Source organism: Ovis aries, chromosome 2 (assembly GCF_016772045.2).
Source record: "Ovis aries strain OAR_USU_Benz2616 breed Rambouillet chromosome 2, ARS-UI_Ramb_v3.0, whole genome shotgun sequence".
NCBI lineage: Eukaryota > Metazoa > Chordata > Mammalia > Artiodactyla > Bovidae > Ovis > Ovis aries.
Genome location: NC_056055.1, coordinates 119503224 through 119521564, shown reverse-complemented (window position 1 = coordinate 119521564; position 18341 = coordinate 119503224). Strand labels below are relative to the sequence as shown.

At 36.9% G+C, this 18341-nt stretch overlaps 1 protein-coding gene across 41 annotated transcripts in view; it reads left to right on the top strand.

Annotated features, from left to right (window-relative positions):
* Positions 1–18341, top strand: part of PMS1 (PMS1 homolog 1, mismatch repair system component) — a 474998-nt gene that overhangs the window by 54038 nt on the left and 402619 nt on the right. The window lies entirely within an intron of this gene.

Sequence of the window (18341 nt, the reverse complement as noted above, 5' to 3'; positions counted from 1 at the left end):
GAAACTCTACCCATTTCTTTCCATTTTTCAAACAGGGCTGATGAGGAATTTCTCTTGTTGCTTGATAAATCTTAGGGGAAAGGAAGGTTTACATATCTTCTGAAATGTTCTGTTTCGTAAAATTCCACATGTGTACCCCAAAATGTTTGCTGTAAGGGGAGTAGAAGTTTGTAAACCTAGTGGGGAGTAGAGAGAGAACATTTATTGAGGGTGTGCACAGGGCCAGTACCTGTGCTAGGCGCCTGAGACGCCTGTACTCCACAGCAACTGCTGAGTGAAGAGACACTTGATCAGCTTGCAGTGGTCCTCTACACTGAACTTAGAGAGGTTTGCTCAGTATTGCACAGCTGGTAAATTGTTGAGCTGGGTTTTGAAACTTTACGTGCCTACTGAGTGTAGCTTCTTCACACTCTCCTGTTCTGTCTTCCTTTTGTAATACTCTATTACATTGTGTAGTTCTCTTCTGCGTTTCAGAGCACTTAAAATAACCTTGTAGGTTAGACAGCCTTACCTCTATTTGTATGGGGAACTTGAAGCTCAGAATGGTCTAAGGAATTGTTTCTGATTTGCTAATAAATCTTAAGCATCAGCTAGCGGTTTTCCTGGTTCGTCTGTTTGCTCATGGCTGTGGCGGGCCTTTATTGTTGCATGGGCTTTTCTGCAGTTGCAGCGAGCAGGGGCTGCTCTCCAGTCACGGTGCGTGGGCTTCTCATTTCAGTGGCTTGTTTTGTGGCAGAGCATGGGCTCCAGGACATGTGGGCTTCAGTAGTTGTGGCATGTGGGCTCAGTAGTGTTGGCTCCCGAGCTCTAGAGCGCAGGCTCAAGAGTTTTGGTACATGGGCTTAGTTGATCTGTGGCATGTGGAATCTTCCTGGATCAGGTATCGAACCTGTGTCTGCTGCATTGGCAGGCAGATGAGGGAAGCCCTGTTTTCTTCTTTACAGTAAGTAATCTACTGAGATCCGAGCGCTTTTTCATCCAGTTTTCTTTCTGCTCCATGTCTTTTTGCTTGTTATTAAGAAGATTCCGTATGTTTTTTAATTTAATTATTTCTGGCTGCTCCGGGTCTTCATTGCTGCGAGCAGGCTTTCTCTGGTTGCAGTCCATGGGCTTCTCCTTGCAGTGGCTTCTCTTGTTGCGGCGTGTGGGGTCTAGAGTGCAAAAGCTTTAGTGGTCATGGCGTGTGGGCTCAGTAGTTGTGCCGTGTGTGCTTAGCTGCCTCGCAGCATGTGGAATCTTTCCAGACCAGGGATCGAACCCGTGTCCCCTGCCTTGGCAGGCAGCTTCTTAACCACTGGACCACCAGGGAAGTCCAAGAAGATTCTCGTATTAAACCAAGTTACAGTGGAATATTTATGATCAGAATTTTTAGTCATCTTAAAAAAGAAAGAAAAACATTAAGAATAGTCAGCCACCTGTTACTGCTGGCATAGAGCTCAACCAAATGATACCTTGAAATCTCTTCCAGCTCTATCATACTAGAATTCCTCAGGATGTTGATGGATGCAGGCTCATCCTGCTAATATAAATAACCCTATGACCTCTTGATCCAAAGAACATTTCGTTATTAAAAGTTAAATGTACCCAAGTTAAGAAAATAGCAAAGGCAAGAGAAACAATGATCAGGAGAGGAAAACAGATGGTGAAAGGTAAGACATGAAGACAGGAGCTACATTTTTATAGTGGAATAGTGACTGCAACCAAAGAGAAAAGTTTTGAGGAAGAGAAAACAGAAGAATAAAATAAGATTATTGTCTAATGTAATGGAGATGACTATTTAAAGTCAAAGATACATCTTCTAAACTTAGGATAAGTTTATTATATTATTTTCCCAACCTGTGTAAGATCATCAGTGTAGGTATTTTCTTTTGAAAATGGAAAGTAGTACTTTTCAATACAATGTATTTTAAAATTTTTCAAGTATACCATATCTGAGCTTATATTGAGCAAACACAGGCCTCGCAGTGGCCTTCAATAATTTCAGATGCAGTGCAAATCTTGGAGAGTATTGCACCATTGAAGTAATGTAAGGCTATCAAAAGTCTTACAGTAAAATTATAAATCAGTTTGTGGACAGGAAGAGCCACATGAAAGCTTAAAGGCAAGTAAAAACCTTCAAGTGGAAAACAGCACATGAAATAGTTTTATAATAATTGTGAACACAGTATGATTAGTCTTTGTTTAATCAAAAGTTTCACCAGGCATCTTTTTTTAAATGCGCATGCTGAGTTAACTGGCTATGCCTTCCTCTAGGGGAATTTGACATTTCTGAAGGTGCAAGTCCTGTAAGTAAAATGTCACTGTCTTGGCATCAGTTTTTAGCGTTGAGTATCTAAATAGAGCTAGATTATGAGATCTGAAGATAGTGCTGTATTTAAAAGTTTCTTATGACTTTAAAATAAATTGTGCCTGCTAATATAGCCCAAATAAAGTCTCGTAGTAAAATTAAGTATTACCTACACAAGGAAATCATGGACTCAGTTATATTTCTAAGTTTTTTTCTTCTAGTATAAATTATTATTTCACTCTTTTATTTCTTAATATGCTGTTGTGCCTCAAATGTTAAATATATTAAGTTCCAAAAATAGCATCAACACATTATCATAAATCTCTTTGAACATTGAGTTCGGCTCTACTCTTATAAGCATGCTTATGTTTGTCATACTTTATTTGCTTTTCTGAGAAATTTGTTTTTTTGCCTTAGCTTAAAATTTAAACATGGCGATATTGGTTTCTTTATTTGAAATTTTTTTCTGCATTACAAACAATCATATTGCACATAATATGAGAAGTACTATTGCTATTTTGACATCTTGGATTAGTGTTCCTTCTTTTTATGAAGGTTTATAACCTGCCAAGACATTCTTTGAATACTGATAATGTTGATGTTCTTGCCAGTATGGTTATGTTAGAAAGAGGTATTTTTCTTCTTTCATCACCATGTTCCTTGAAAGCATATTGAATAATGAGACAGCCAAAGGGAAATAATTTACAAGTGGATTCAGTGACTTTATTTAAAGTAGATTTTATTTGGAGAAATGCTAGAGCCATTCCTTAGATAAGCACTACAGTCCTCAGCCTTAGTTTTGTAACTGAATCCCTGTGAGGTCCTGCTGTATGTATTTTTTCAATTATAAAATAGTTATTTCATAGAATTAGGAGTTTTTCTCAATTTGGTAAGATCTGAAACCCACTTAATATTAGCTGTTTCATATGTTCATGAGTAATTTTATAGAGTACTAGTTCAAACATAATGATAAATATGTGATTTCAAATAATGGATACTTTAATACTTCATACTTGTTGATTTCAGGGAATATTTTCCTTTGCCTAAAGTATCATTTGTGTTTTTAAAAATTATTTTGAATTTAGTTCTGTCTTGATAATTAGAGGCCCACTGGTATTGCAAAAGCTGCATTGGATATTATGGATATAAGGTCTTTCTGTTACAAGAGGAAAATTAATGGCTTTTTACCTATCTCTCCTTTACATGACATGACTGTTAAGGCTTATTGAGATCAGTTTATTTATTTTTGAAGTCTGGAAGAATGATGACTAAGAATGAGAAAGAAGGGACACATTTATTGGGTAATAAACTGAAGATAAATAAATAGTAATTTATAATCTGTATCCCATACATTTGTGGTATTCCCTTTGTTCATTTTATTCTACTTTGCATCTTTTAGCCTTTTACTCATATTTTGTGAATGTCCCAATTTTGTTTCACCTGTGCTGTGAGGAATCAAGGAAAAGTCTTTTGCTCATAACTGGACCAGTGTTAAAGGCCACCTCCCTTTCCCTCTCCCATCCCCTCCAGTGTTGTGGAGGCAGTATAATCAAAGAGAAATTTCGGTTCAGGATTATGGTTTGAATGCTCCTTTCTTCTGAAGAATATATCCCTCCAGTTCCAACCTTGAAAGTTTGGGTGAAATTGTTTTTATTTCTTGTTTCATTAGTGAAAGTGGATGTTCCTTCAGATATGTTTTAAGGTTAACTTGGGGCTAATTATCAATTATGATTGGTTGTTTGTCTTTTGGTTTGTTTTTACTTGCAAGTTAAGGATAAAATTTTTAATGGTTCTTGTGTTTTCTTCTTTGTTATATTAAATCCTTTTACTTTTCACCTGCCTTCTGAGAAATACTGTATAGAAAAGATAAGAGACATATATAAGTCAAATTTTAGTTTAGTTGATTTCTAATTTTGATGTTTGCTGACACTATTTTTAAGAAATCTTTAAAGCCTTCCCCTGTCCCTCAACAGGACTTATTCTATAACTTTTTCCATAGCATTTTCTCTATTCCTATTATATGATTTTTGCTTTATTGGAAATGATTTGCATTCTCTCTCCCTGTCCCAACAGCCTTTTGTGGAAGGGAGGGCTGCATTTTACTTATATCTGTTTTCCTTTTAATTCTCACTTAGTATTACAATATACTGAGTATGGATCATAAAAAAGAACGAAATAATGCCATAGAGGTTATCATGCCAAGTGAAGTAAGCCAGAAAGAGAAAGACAAATACTGTATGATGCAGCTTACATGTGGCATATAGAATATGACATAGATGAACTTCCCTGTGAAACAGAAGCAGACTCACAGAGAGAGAAAACATTTGTGGTTGCCAGGTGGGAGTGGGGTGTGGGGGAGGGATAGATAGGCAGATGGTAATCATAAGTTTGTTTTCTGTTTTCTGTGGGATCTATTTCTAATTTGTATATAAGTTCATTTGAATTTTTTTTTTTAGATTTCGCATATAAGCAATGTCACATAATATGTGTCTTTCTCTGACTCACTTAACTTCACTTAGTATGATAATCTCTTAAGTTCATCCATGATTCTGCAAATGCCTTATTTCATTCCTTTTCATGGCTGAGTAATATTCCAACTTTCCATCTTAGTGTGTATATATATACACACACACAAATGGGACCTAACAAAGCTTTTGCACAACAAAGGAAACCATAAACAAAACAAAAAACCTACAGAATGGGAGAAACTATTTACAAATGATGTGACTAATAAGGGATTAATCTGCTAAATGTACAGAGAACTCATCCACTCATTATCAGACAAAAAAAACTACCCAGTCAAAAAACGGGCAAAAGATCTAAGACATTTCTCCAAAGAAGACATATAGAGATGACCGAAATGCACATGAGAAAATGCTTAACATTGCCAATTATTAGAGAAATGCAAATCAAAATGACTAATACCACTTTAAATTCATGATAACTAATCTGCCTGGTAGTTATACTGTGTTTCTGTAGTCCATTTTCTCTCCTGGTCTCCTATATCCACAGCGCTTTAAGCCAGTTTTACTGTATAAGCAAATCACCTGGGCATCTTGTTAACAGAACAGATTCTGATTTAGTAGCTCAGCGAGGACTTGAGATACATTTCCAACCAGTCTCCAGGTGGTACAGTTGCTGCTGGTCCATGATCCATATGTTGAGTTGCAAAATCCCAAAGAGCTATTTCATCTCTCTTCTCAGACAATCAAGTCTTTCTTCCCTGTCTTCACTCTTACTTGATCTTACAGCCTATTTTACTGAGAAAATTGAGAGAACTTTTATAAACTACCCACCTGTCTGCAATTGTGCCCACAACATTCAACCTTCTCTTCTATTATAGATGTATGCCTCACGTTTTTAGGCAAGGCCGATTCCTTCACTTGGGCAAAGCTTTTTATAAGTGTCTGTATTACTGTCTCTAATTAGCTTTCTTCACCTTCTCTCTCGAACCCGTTCTAGTCAGACTTTCTCTTTCTACCACTCCACCAAAACTACTTTTACCAAGGTCACCACTGACTTTCAGATTTCTGAATTCAGTGGTCATTTCTCAGATTTTATCTTACTTAACATTTACCACAGTTTATTTCTTCATCCTTGAAACACTTTTTCACTTGGCTTCTAGGTCAACACACATCCTTGGTTTTTTCCCTCACCTTTCTACCATTTGTTATCAGTCTTCTAGTTCTGCTTCATATCCTAACTTGTAAGCATTTAGTGTCCTGTGGCTCAGTTGTGGAGTTTATGTATATAATTCATTCTCACACACACACACGTATGTATTCATTTTCTTGATGAGTGCATCTCATGTTTCTGGGTGACATTTATACACTGATGACTCCTCAGTTTTTATCTCCATTCTATAACTTTCCTGAACTCCAAACTCATAGCTCTCACTACCTCCCCAAATTTCTCTTTGTTCAGTAATAAGCTCCTCACATTTAACATGACAAGCAGTAAAGCTCCCTACCTTGTCTCTCAGAATTGCTCTTTACATACCCTTCCCCATCAGTATATGAGAACTCTGTCTTTTCTGTTGGCAAACCAAAACGCTTAGGGTTATCCTTAACTACTGATTCCCTCACACTTTAATCTGATAAAAGAGTAAATTCCATTGGTCTGCATTCAAAATATATCTAAAATCTAACACTTTTCATCATGTGTGTGACTACCACTGTGATCCGAGCCACCATGATCGCTCACCTGGATTTTTGTAATAATATTCTAATTGGTTCTCTCCACTTCCTACCTTGCTGTCTTTATTCTGAGCCTAACAACTAGAGTAATTCTGTAAAAGAAATCCTGTGGACTGTAGCATGCCAGATTCTTCTTTCCCTGGGGTTTCCCAGGCAGTCATACTGGAATGGGTTGCTATTTCCTTCTTCAGCGGTTTTCCTGATCCAGGGATCAAACCTGTGTGTCCTGCATCGTGGGCAGATTCTTTAACACTGAGGCACCTGGAATTCTAGTAAACCTTTTTTGTAAAGAGCCACAGTATAAATATTTAGGGTTTTCTAACTCACACAGTTTGCCTCACAACTGTTCCGCTTTGCTGTTGTAGCTTGAAAGTAAAGGTATTAAAACTTTACTTTAAAAAGCAGGTGGTAGGTTGGATTCGGTCCTTATGCTATAGTTTGCTGACCCGTTATAGGTGATCTGACCCGCTATTATGTCCGATCTCATTTATTTATTTTCTTGGCTCCAGCTAACTGGCCTCCTTGTTTTTCCCTTGAACTTGCCAGTCATGCTTCCAACTCAGGACCTTTTCATTTGTCGTTCATTTGCCTCAGACATCCTTCTGTATATCTGGCTCAGTCCTCGGCTTTTAGTTCTTCACTTAGAACTTCCTCAGTGACATCTTCTTTAGTCTCCCTAAAATGATAACTGTTTCCCCCACACCACACACGTTTTCCTGCTTTATTTTTTCTTATTAAAACTTCTATCTAACATGCTGTATATTATACCTACCTTAATTTATTGTCTTTCTTTCCTCCTCTAGATACAACCTCCATGAGGGGAGAGATGTTTGACTTTTTTCACTGATGTGTCCCTAGTGCTTACAGTTGTACTTCATGTAGGTACTCAAAAAATATACGTTAAATTAATGAGTGCAAGGGTTGAGAGCACGCAGGATAGGAGCATTCCATCCCATTGGTGGCACCAGCCCATACTGGATTGTTAACATGGACATTAAAGCACCAAAGATACAGGGGTATATGATATCAATAGAATTAAAAATAACAACTGGAACAGAGAGGGGCAAAACATCAAGCATCAACTTTTATACTCAGACCTTTCCCTTTCTTTCTGGAGGTCTGCTTGAAAGTCACAGAAGAGGGAGGGCTGACTTTAGCCACTTGGCAGGTGGGTGTTTGATTCAGTGGAGTAGGAACAACCTGTCAAAGTGGTCTTACCTAGGATTCCACAAATGGGTGGGTCATGGGCTGATTTTACTATAGTATACTTTGCTAATATGGATAAATGGATCAAGATCATTCTAGGTATAGAAATAGTATGAATATAAAAGATGTAGGTAGGAAAGTATTTAGAGGCAGTGAATAAGTCATGTTATGTGAATAGGTATTTTATATAAAGGAGTATAGGAAGATAAATCTTGAAAGACAATTTGAGTCTAGATTATAAAGGGTCTTTAATGCTGCTGCTGCTGCTAAGTCGCTTCAGTCATGTCCGACTCTGTGCGACTCCATAGACAGTAGCCCACCAGGCTCCCCCGTCCCTGGGATTCAAATTGGGAGTAGGGAAGTGACTTGATCAAGGTGTTACCTGTGCCGGTTAGTTTGGTAGTAATATGCTGGGAGGAATTATAGGAAGCTATGACAAAAATCCAGACACTATGTGGCTGAATCAGGATAAACAGATTGGGCATGGAAAACAAAGAGGGTGACCACTATTGTAAGGAAGAATCCATGAGACTGCACGTAGATAATGAAGATACAAGGATGAGGATACCTGATTTATTTAACTTATATGCCTAGGAAAATGGTAATATTACATCCCTGTTTTATTCGTGAATGGGTGCATCTGTCTTTCTTCTCCAGTATGTAGCACTTTCATGAATTCCCTGGTGGCTCAGAAGGTAAAGACTCTGCCTGCAATGCAAGAGACCTGAATGTGATCCCTGGGTTAGGAAGCTACCCTGGAAAAGGGAATGGCTACCCATCCCAGTATTCTTAGCTGGAGAATTCCATAGACAGAGGAGCCTATTGGGCTACAGTCCACGTGGTTGCAAAGAGTTGGACACGACTGAGTGACAATGCACTCATGAATTACTCTGGCATAATTTTGATTTCTCTCCAGAAAGAACGTAATAGAATCAAGGAAAACTTTGGAAGTGAAGTTATTTGTTACGTCATCAACAAAGTTTTTGTTGACTAGTCTGTTAAGAAAGAAAAGCTGATCAACTCCAGACTGGATATTATTTGTTAGCTTTAAAACATGTTGCTTGTCTTTTAAATAAAAGGACAGAATTAGAAAAATAAAGAACCGTAAGGTACTTATTGGGATATTTGCCTGAACAGGATGTATGGGAAAAGAAATGCCATCAACTCAGCACCAGGGAACCAGCTGATTATAAGAGTGTTGGCAGCTCAGAATCTGTGGGTTTGGTCTTCTTTTTTCTTTTTTCCAGTATTATTGTATGAAGAACACTTAACATAAGATCTATGCACTTAACAAATTTTTAAGTGTACAATATAGTATTGTTGAATAGAGGTATGTTGTACAGCAGGTCTCTGGAACTTACAAACCCTAACTGAAACGTTATGCTTATTTGTTCAGTTCAGTTCAGTCGCTCAGTCGTGTCCGACTCTTTGCAACCCCATGAATAGCAGCTCGCCAGGCCTCTCTGTCCATCACCAACTCCCGGAGTTCACCCAGACTCGTGTCCATCGAGTCAGTGATGCCATCCAGCCATCTCATCCTCAGTCGTCCCCTTCTCCTCCTGCCCCCAATCCCTCCCAGCATCAGAGTCTTTTCCAATGAGTCAACTCTTCGCATGAGGTGGCCAAAGTACTGGAGTTTCAGCTTTAGCAGCATTCCTTCCAATGAACACCCAGGACTGATCTCCTTCAGAATGGACTGGTTGGATCTCCTTGCAGTCCAAGGGACTCTCAAGAGTCTTCTCCAACACCACAGTTCAAACGCCTCAATGTTTATTTGTTAGTAACTTCCAGTTGTTTCCTACCCTTAGTCCTAGTCTTCCCTGGTGGCTCAGACGGTAAAGCTTCTGCCTATAATGCAGGAGACCTGGGTTTGATCCCTGGGTTGGGAAGATCCCCTGGAGAAGGAAGTAGCAACCCACTCCAGTACTCTTGCCTGGAGAATCCCATGGACAGAGGAGCCTGGTAGGCTACAGTCCATGGGGTCGCAAAGAGTTGGACACAACTGAGCGAATTCACTTTACCTTTGATTTTCAGTCCTTGTTAATAACCATTCTTTGATGACTCTTTGATGCTATGAATTTGTCCATTTTAAATGCCTCATATATATGGAATCATGCAGTATTTGTCTTTCTGTGACTAGTTTATTTCACTTGGCATAATGTTCTTCATGATTCATCCATGTTGTCACATGTTGCAGAGTTTCCTTCTGTTTTGAGGCTGAATAATATTTCATTGTCTGTGTATAATACATTTCCTTTATCCGTTCATCCATCAGTGAACACTTAGGGTGTTTCCACATCTTGGTCATTGTAAATAGCGCTGCAGTGAACATGAGAATGCTGATATCTCTTTGAGATTTGCCTTCAAATCTTCCGGAAAATACCCAGATATTGGATATCTAGGTCATATGATATTTCTATTTTTAATATTTGGGAGTATCTCCATACTCTTTTCCATAACAGCTGCATCATTTTGCATCTCCACAAACTATAAAGGGTTCTAGTTTCTCCACCAATATTCTTACCAATACTTGTCTTTTCCTTTTTTTTGTTTTTTGGTAATAGCTATCCTGACAGGCGGAGAAGGCAGTGGCACCCCACTCCAGTACTCTTGCCTGGAAAATCCCATGGATGGAGGAGCCTGGTAGGCTGCAGTCCATGGGGTCGCTAAGAGTCGGACATGACTTAGCGACTTCACTTTCACTTTTCACTTTCATGTATTAGAGAAGGAAATGGCAACCCACTCCAGTGTTCTTGCCTGGAGAATCCCAGGGACGGGGGAGCCTAGTGGGCTACCGTCTGTGGGGTCACAGAGTCGGACATGACTGAAGCGACTTAGCAGCAGCATCCTGACAGGTGTGAGGTGATACCTCTTTGTGCTTTTGATTTGCATTTCACTGATGATATTGAGCATTTTTCATATACCTGTTGACCATTTGTATTTCTTCTTTGGAGAAATGTCTGTTTAAATCCTTTGCCTGTTTTTTTTGTGGATTATTAGATTTTTTTTGTTTTTGAGTTGTAGGAGTACCTTGTGTATTTTGGAATAAATCATCAGTGTATAGTTTGTAAATGTTTTCTCCCATTTCATGGTTTGCCTTTTCACTTTGTTGATTGCTTCCTCTGTTGTGCAGGAGCTTCTTTATTTTGTGTAGTCCCACTTGACTATTTTTGCTCTTTGTTGCTTGTACTTTTGGTGTAATATCCAAGAAATCATTGTCAGGACCAGTGTCATAAGGCATTTCTTGTGTGTTCTTTTCTAATTTTACAGTTTCAGGTGTTTATTTATGTCTTTAATCGGTTTTGAGTTGATTTTTATGTGTAGAGTGATAAAAGGGTCCAGCTTTTGCATGAGCATATCCAGTTTTCTCAACACTGTCTGTTGAAGAAGCTATCCTTTCCTCACTGTATTTCTGCCCCTTATCAGACATCAGTTGACCTTATATGCATGGATGTTTTACTGGGCTCTCAATTTTTTCTGTTGGTGTTTATATCATCCTGTATGCTCCCATACTGTTTTGATTATTGTAGCTTTTTAATCTATTTCAGCCTCAGGACCTGTGATGCCTCTTAGCTTTGTTCTTTCTCAAGAATCATTTGACTATTCATGCTCTTTTATAGTTCCATATGGGTTTTAGAATTGTGTTTTTCTACTTCTGTAAAAAATACCACTAGGTTTTTTTTAAAAAAACAGGGATTGCATTAAATCTGTAGATCACTTTGAGTAGTATAGAAATTTTAACAATGTTAAGTCTTCAAATACATGAGCACAGAATGCCTTTCCATTTGTATCATCTTTAGTTTCTTTCAGTAGTATTTGGTAGTTTTTATCATCATACAGGTCTTGTTAAATTTATTTCTAAGTATTTTTTTCTTGTGCTATTGTTGATAAGGCTGTTTTTCTAATTTCCTTTTCAGATAATTCATTGTTAGTTAATAGAAACACAACCAATTTTTGTATTAATTTTGTATCCTGTAACTTTATTGAATTTATTAGTTCTAACAGGGTTTTTATGAAGTCTTTAGGGTTTTCTAGAGATAGGACCTTGTCATCAGGAAACAGGGATGACTTCACTTATTCTTTTCTCATTTGCATCCCTTTTATTGGTTTATCTTTTTCTTGCCTGATTGCTCTGGCTAGGCCTTTTAGAACTCTAATGAATAGAAATAGCAGTATGGGTATCCTTGTTACTGTGCTCAAAGGTAAAGCTTTCAGTTTTTCACTGCCGAGTACTGTGGGCTTTACCTAGATGGCTTTTATTATTTTGAATTTCTTTCCCTCTGTGGGCTTCCGTGGTGGATCAGCAGGTAAAGTGTCTGCTTGTAGTGCAGGAGACCTGGATTTGATCCTTGGGTCGGGAAGATCCCCTGGAGAAGGAAATGGCAACCCTCTCCAGTACTCTTACCTGGAAAATGCCATGGATGGAGGAGCCTGGTAGGCTACAGTCAGTGGGATCACAGAGAGTTGTATGCAACTGAGCAGCATCACTTTCTTCTATTCCTAGTTTGTTGAATGTTTTTAATTGTGCAGGTTCTTTCAGTTTTGTCTAAGGTTTTTTTTCTGCATCTGTTCAGATGATCGTGTGATTTTTATTCTTTATTTTGTTATTATGGTGTATTACATTAATTGAAATGGATATGTTGAACCATCCTTGCCTCCTAGAGATAAGTCTCATTTGACCATGGTGTATGATCTTTTTAATATGCTTTTGGTTTGATTTCTAGTATTTTGTTGAGAATATTTGCATCTGTATTTATCAGGGATGTTGATCAATTGTTTTCTGATAGTGTTCTTATCTGGCTTTGATACCAAGATAATGCTGGCTTGATAAAATGAATTTGGAAGTTTTCTTCCTTCCTTCCTCTTCCTTCCTTAGCAGTTTTTAGGAAGAGTTTGAGAAGAATTTGTTACTTTAAATGGTTGGTAGAATTCACTAGTGATGCCATCTGATCCTAGAATTTTCTTTCTTGGAAAGAAAGAAATTTTCTTCCAAGAAAGAATTTTCTTTCTTGGAAGGTATTTGATTACTAATTCAAGCCTCATACTAGTTATACGTTTCTTCAGGCTTTTTCTTCTTTCATAATAACTTAATCTTGATATGTTCATGTTTCTAGGAATTGAGCCTTTCTTGTAGGTTATCCAATTTGTTGTCATATAATTGTTAATATTGTCTCATGATTATTTTTATTTCTGTGCTATTAATTGTAATATCTCTTCACTTTCAATATTACTTATTTGAATGTGTTTTTCTTAGACTAGCTAATAAGGGTCTGTTAATTGTGTCTCATTTAAAAAAACTGACTCAGTTTTGTTGATTTCTTTTTATGTTGTTTTTTTCTATTTCATATCTTGTTTATTTTTCATACTAATGTTTATTTTTTTCTTTTCCTATCTTTAGGCTTAGTTTGTTTTTGTCTTTCTGGCTCTTTGAGATATATAGTTAGGGTGTTTATATAACATCTTTCTTTTTTAAAGTGTTTTTCTGTGAACTTCCCTCTTAGTACTGCTTTTGCTGCTCCCTTAACTTTTGGTATGTTGTATTATCCTTTTCCCTTGTCTCAAGGTATTTCATAACTTCCTTTTTTATTTTTTCTTTGACCCAGTGGTTGTTCAAGAGTATGTTGTTTAATTTCCACATATTATAAATGTGTTCCTTTTTCTATTGATTTTTAGTTTGATTGCATTGTGATCAGAAAACATACTTGGTACGTTTCAACTGTTTAAAATTTTTAAGACTTGTTTTGTGACCTAACATATTATCTATGCTGGAGAAAAATCCTCTTGAGCGTGGGAAGAATGTGTATTCTGGTGCTGTGGGGTTGAATGTTCTCCATATATCTATTAGGTCCATTTGATCTGTATTGTTGTTCAAATCCTTTGTTTCCTTACTGATTTTCTGTCTAAATTTTCTGTCTGTTACTGGTCTTGATCTGAAAAAAGGAAAACTAGAGAAGCATGTACAGGATGGAGTTGCATTGCAGAAGAGATGGTTTGGGTGGCTTCCTTTAACACGTTAGGGAGAAGAAAGAGTTGGTTTGGAGAGAGAAAGTCTCTTGAAAAACAAAATGTAATAGGAAGGTGTTCTATTCAGTGCAAATAAAGAGGAAAAGCTGAAATCAAATATCATATAAAGCAGTACCAGCTTGACTTGCAAATAACCTTTTCTGTATAGTTAAATATGGGAGGATGTAATGATTGCCTCAGAGATCCAAGGTTAAGGAGCTGATAAGATGGGACTTAACCCTGGTGGTCCAGTGGCTAGGACTCTGTGCTCCCAATTTCAGGGGCCTGGGTTTTATCCCTGGTTGGGGAACTAGATCGCACATGCATAACTTAAGACCCAACAGCCAAATAAATAAATATGTATTAAAAAGAGCCTATCAGAAAGACTGATCTGAAAGATTTTTGCAAACAGTATTAAGAATACAAGTAATCAGAAAGCAGTTATTAAACCCTGGTTGGATTCAAAAAAGATTTTCAGAATAGGTGGTTTTAGAACTAATTCTTGAGAAAGACTCAGTGGGCAAAAGTATTCAAAGCATATGCAAGGTCAAGGAGTCATGAGAGATCAGAGAAAGCTGCTATAAGAAAGAAAGAGATGAGGCTGGAAAGGTTGAGTCTGAACTCTAAAGAATCTTTTGGACTTTGCATGAGAATATGAACTTCTTGCCAGGTGGTGAATGGAAACAAAATAAGGACATGTAGGGACTTCCCTGGAGGTCCAGTGGTTATTGCTTTGCCTTCCAGTGCAGGGGGTGTGGATTCACTCCCTAGTCAGGGAGCTGGGCTCCCACATGCCTCATGGTTGAGAAACCGAAACATAAATACAAACAATATTGTAATAAATTCAACAAAGACTTTAAAAATGGTCCACATAAAAAATTCTTTTAAAAACTTTAAGGACATTTAGTAGGAGACTAACAGACAGTGATAATTCTTACGGCATTTGAAGAATGGACCCAATTACATTTTGTAGTTGTGTAACAGAACAAGCTGGTTCAGTAGTCCAGGCAATTGCACAGAGTATGTATAAGAGGTTATGGGCAAGAAAAACATTTCTGATGTAGATAAGATTTGATTAGCAATTGGAAATAATATTTCTTGCTTTAAAGACCACAAAGAGTATCTACAATCTCCCTTTGTGTTATACAAAAATTAACTTACGTTTTCAAGTTTTTGCTTAAATTTTTGACTTTTTTTTACATGAATCAGAAAGTATGAAATAGGTAGAATGAAAAAATATTATGCATACTGTATTCCAAAGCATGACTATAAAATAAACAATAAGCAGAGTAAAGTAGGCATTAGAGATTTTATTTCTTTTTCTTAAAGGGGGAGGGAGTCGTCTTTTTTTTCTTTATGGTTGTGCCATGGGTTTGTGGGATCTTAGTTCCCTGACCAGGGTTGAACTTGGGCCCCCTCATTGAAAGTGCTAAGTCCTAACCACTGGACCGTCAGGGAATTCCTGCATAAGAGGCTTTAAATTTTGAATGTTCTAAATAAATTTTACCAATTTTGAACTCTGAGCTACTTAGTAAGAATCAAATTATATTAATCCTTATTATGTTGATAGAATGTGATAATAGTATTGGTATTATGATGGAATAACATTAATTTTACACCAGATTCAAAACATTCAGCAATAAAGTTTCTATAAGCTTCAATAGCTAATGTTGTTATATTGCCAGTATTAAAAGAATCTTTTCTTATATTGTGTTTTTGCCCCTGTTCTTTTTTGAACCATTCAGTGCAAATACATGTCCAAAAGTAGGTAGCAATATATGCAGATCCAATTACATTAACTAGTAAGACCATGGAAGTAGTTAATACTTCTGACTTTTAAGAGATTGAAACATGAACTTCTTAGTACATCTCTGCAAATAATTTCCATGAAAAGTTTAGTTGCACACTTCACCAGTATATATATGATTTCATATTCTAGGAGTCACCTTTGCTCAGGCAGTCTTATTAGCATTGCAGTTTTGGGTTAATTATATATTACCTTTGTGTAACCTGCTTTTTCCCATTATCACACATTGCTTTCACAGTTGAGCTTTACTAATTAAATAATAAATATTCTCATCTAGCTTCAGATAGTATATATCAATGAAGTAGAAACAGTGGTAAGATATATTTGGGTAACTTCAATCAATTACGTCGTATGTGTGTAATAATATATTTTTTATTGAGATGTTTTTGCTCTGTCATCATACTGACTAGAGTCAGATTCTTACTTGGCACATCCAGATGCTCCAGCTTTGTGTGACCTAGATAGAAAACATATCGGGGTATGTGTGTGTATTTTTAGCACATGTTAAGCTATCAGCCCGGAGAAGGCAATGGCACCCCATTCCAGTACTCTCACCTGGAAAATCCCATGGATGGAGGAGCCTGGTGGGCTGCAGTCCATAGGGTCACTAAGAGTCGGACACGACTTCACTTTCACTTTCACTTTCATGCATTGGAGAAGGAAATGGCAACCCACTCCAGTGTTCTTGCCTGGAGAATCCCAGGGATGGGGAAGCCTGGTGGGCTGCCATTTATGGGGTCTCACAGAGTTGGACACGACTGAGCGACTTAGCAGCAGCAGCAACAGCAGCAAGCTATCAGCCTAGTGGCAGAATACATGAAAAGCTTCAGGAAATGAACAGATTTGTATTTTAGAAAATAATACAGGATTTGTGAAATGGTGGGGAAAGCAAACTAAAAACTATTTGCTGTAAAAAATGTAGCATTTAAAAATTCTGTTATTTTCTATATCCTTAGCTTTTTAATTACTACCTTTTATTGTTTAGTTCTTTAATAATAAGTCCCATTTTTAAAATGAATCTTAATTGCCTAAGTAATAGTGAAAGTTTAATTTATTGGCAGACTTCTTTATTGTTAACCTAACTATAAATACTTAGAAAATGCTTCTTAATCAGCCCACTTGATCTGATAAAATAATTGCCCAGTGTGAAATAATGCTCTGGAACTACTAGCAGTATTTACTTAAATTTCTTTTTCACATTCAGTGGTTCTCATGTTTCATAGCTTGTTTAGAACCCATTTCCTTAAGTGATCATTTTACAATTCTGTATACTAACTTCTTAGTAGGTCAGGCAGTGCATTAGCATCTTTGTATTAATCAGCAGCTAAGATTTATATCTGAGGTGTCCCTAATACAAACTAAAATACATAATACGTTTCCATTAGAAGTATCACAGGTTTTATAGCTGTATTAAATGCAGGAATTTGAAAACATTAGTTTTCTTGAAATATTTTCATATCTACTCATTTAAAATACATTCTGTACGTATGTATGAATCATAGAGCTAGCATAGCTTTAAAGAGAGAAATTTTCTGTGAATAAGTTTTCATTGCTCAGCTACTCTTTGTTAAAAATAACTTGTGATATAGAAATTGTGAAGAAGATGACATTTAATTTCTATGCAGTTGCAGATTATTCAGAATCTTAACCTACTTTCTCTTGTTTTAAGCATTGTTCCTTAAATCAGCAACTCCTGGCTGGCTTAAAATAATAGCCATAATAGCAAAAGCCAGCACCTCTTTGTTTTTTTACACTGACACACACATAAACACACACACAAACACAAAGATGTGTGGAGCAGATGAAAAGATTACAGTCTGACAGTTTCTCAAAAAATAAAGAGTTGCCACTTTACTTAGCTGTTTCATTCCTAGGTATATACACAAGAAAAATGTATGTCACACAAAAACATGTACATGAATGTTTATAGCAGCATCTTTCATAATAGTCAAAAAGTGGGAGTAACCCACATGTCCATAATAAGAGGCAGTAATATTTCAAATATATGTCCATATAGGGGAATATCATTTAGCCATTAACAAGGAATGAAATCCTGACAAATGTCCAGGATCAGACAGCTTCACAGGTGAATTTTAACAAACATTTAAAGGAAAATTAACACTTACCCTTCTCAAACTGTCTCCAATAATGGAAGAGGAATGCTTGCAAACTCATTCTACAAGACCAGCCTCACCCTGATACCAAAACCAGACAAAAGCACTAGAAAAAGAAGAAAATTACAGGTCAGTATCAGTGATGAACATAGATGCAAAAATCTTCAATGAAATATTAGCAAGCCAAATTTAGCAATATGTTACATGGATCATACACCATGATCAGATGTAATTTATCTCAGAAGTGCAAGAATGATTCAGTATCCATGCTTCAATCAGTGTGATATACCACATTAACAAATTGAAGGATAAAATTATATGATCATCTCAACAGGTGCAAAAAAAGCTACTCACAAAATTCAAGTATGATTAAAAAAAAAAAAAACTCTCAACAAAGTAGGTACAGAAAGAATGTACCTCACCTTGATAAAGGCCATACAAAACAATCTCACAGCTAGTATCATACTCGAAGGTGAAAATCTGACAGATTTTCCTCTGAGATCAGGAACAGGACAAGATTGCCCACTCTCACCACTTTTATTCAACATAGGATTGGAAGTCTTAGCCATGGCAGTTAGATAAGAAAAAGACTCCAAAGTGGAAAGAAGTAAAACTTTGACTTTTTGTGTATGCTACTGCTGCTAAGTCACTTCAGTTGTGTCTGACTCTGTGCAACCCCATAGATGGCAGCCCACGAGGCTCCCCCGTCACTGGGTTTCTCCAGGCAA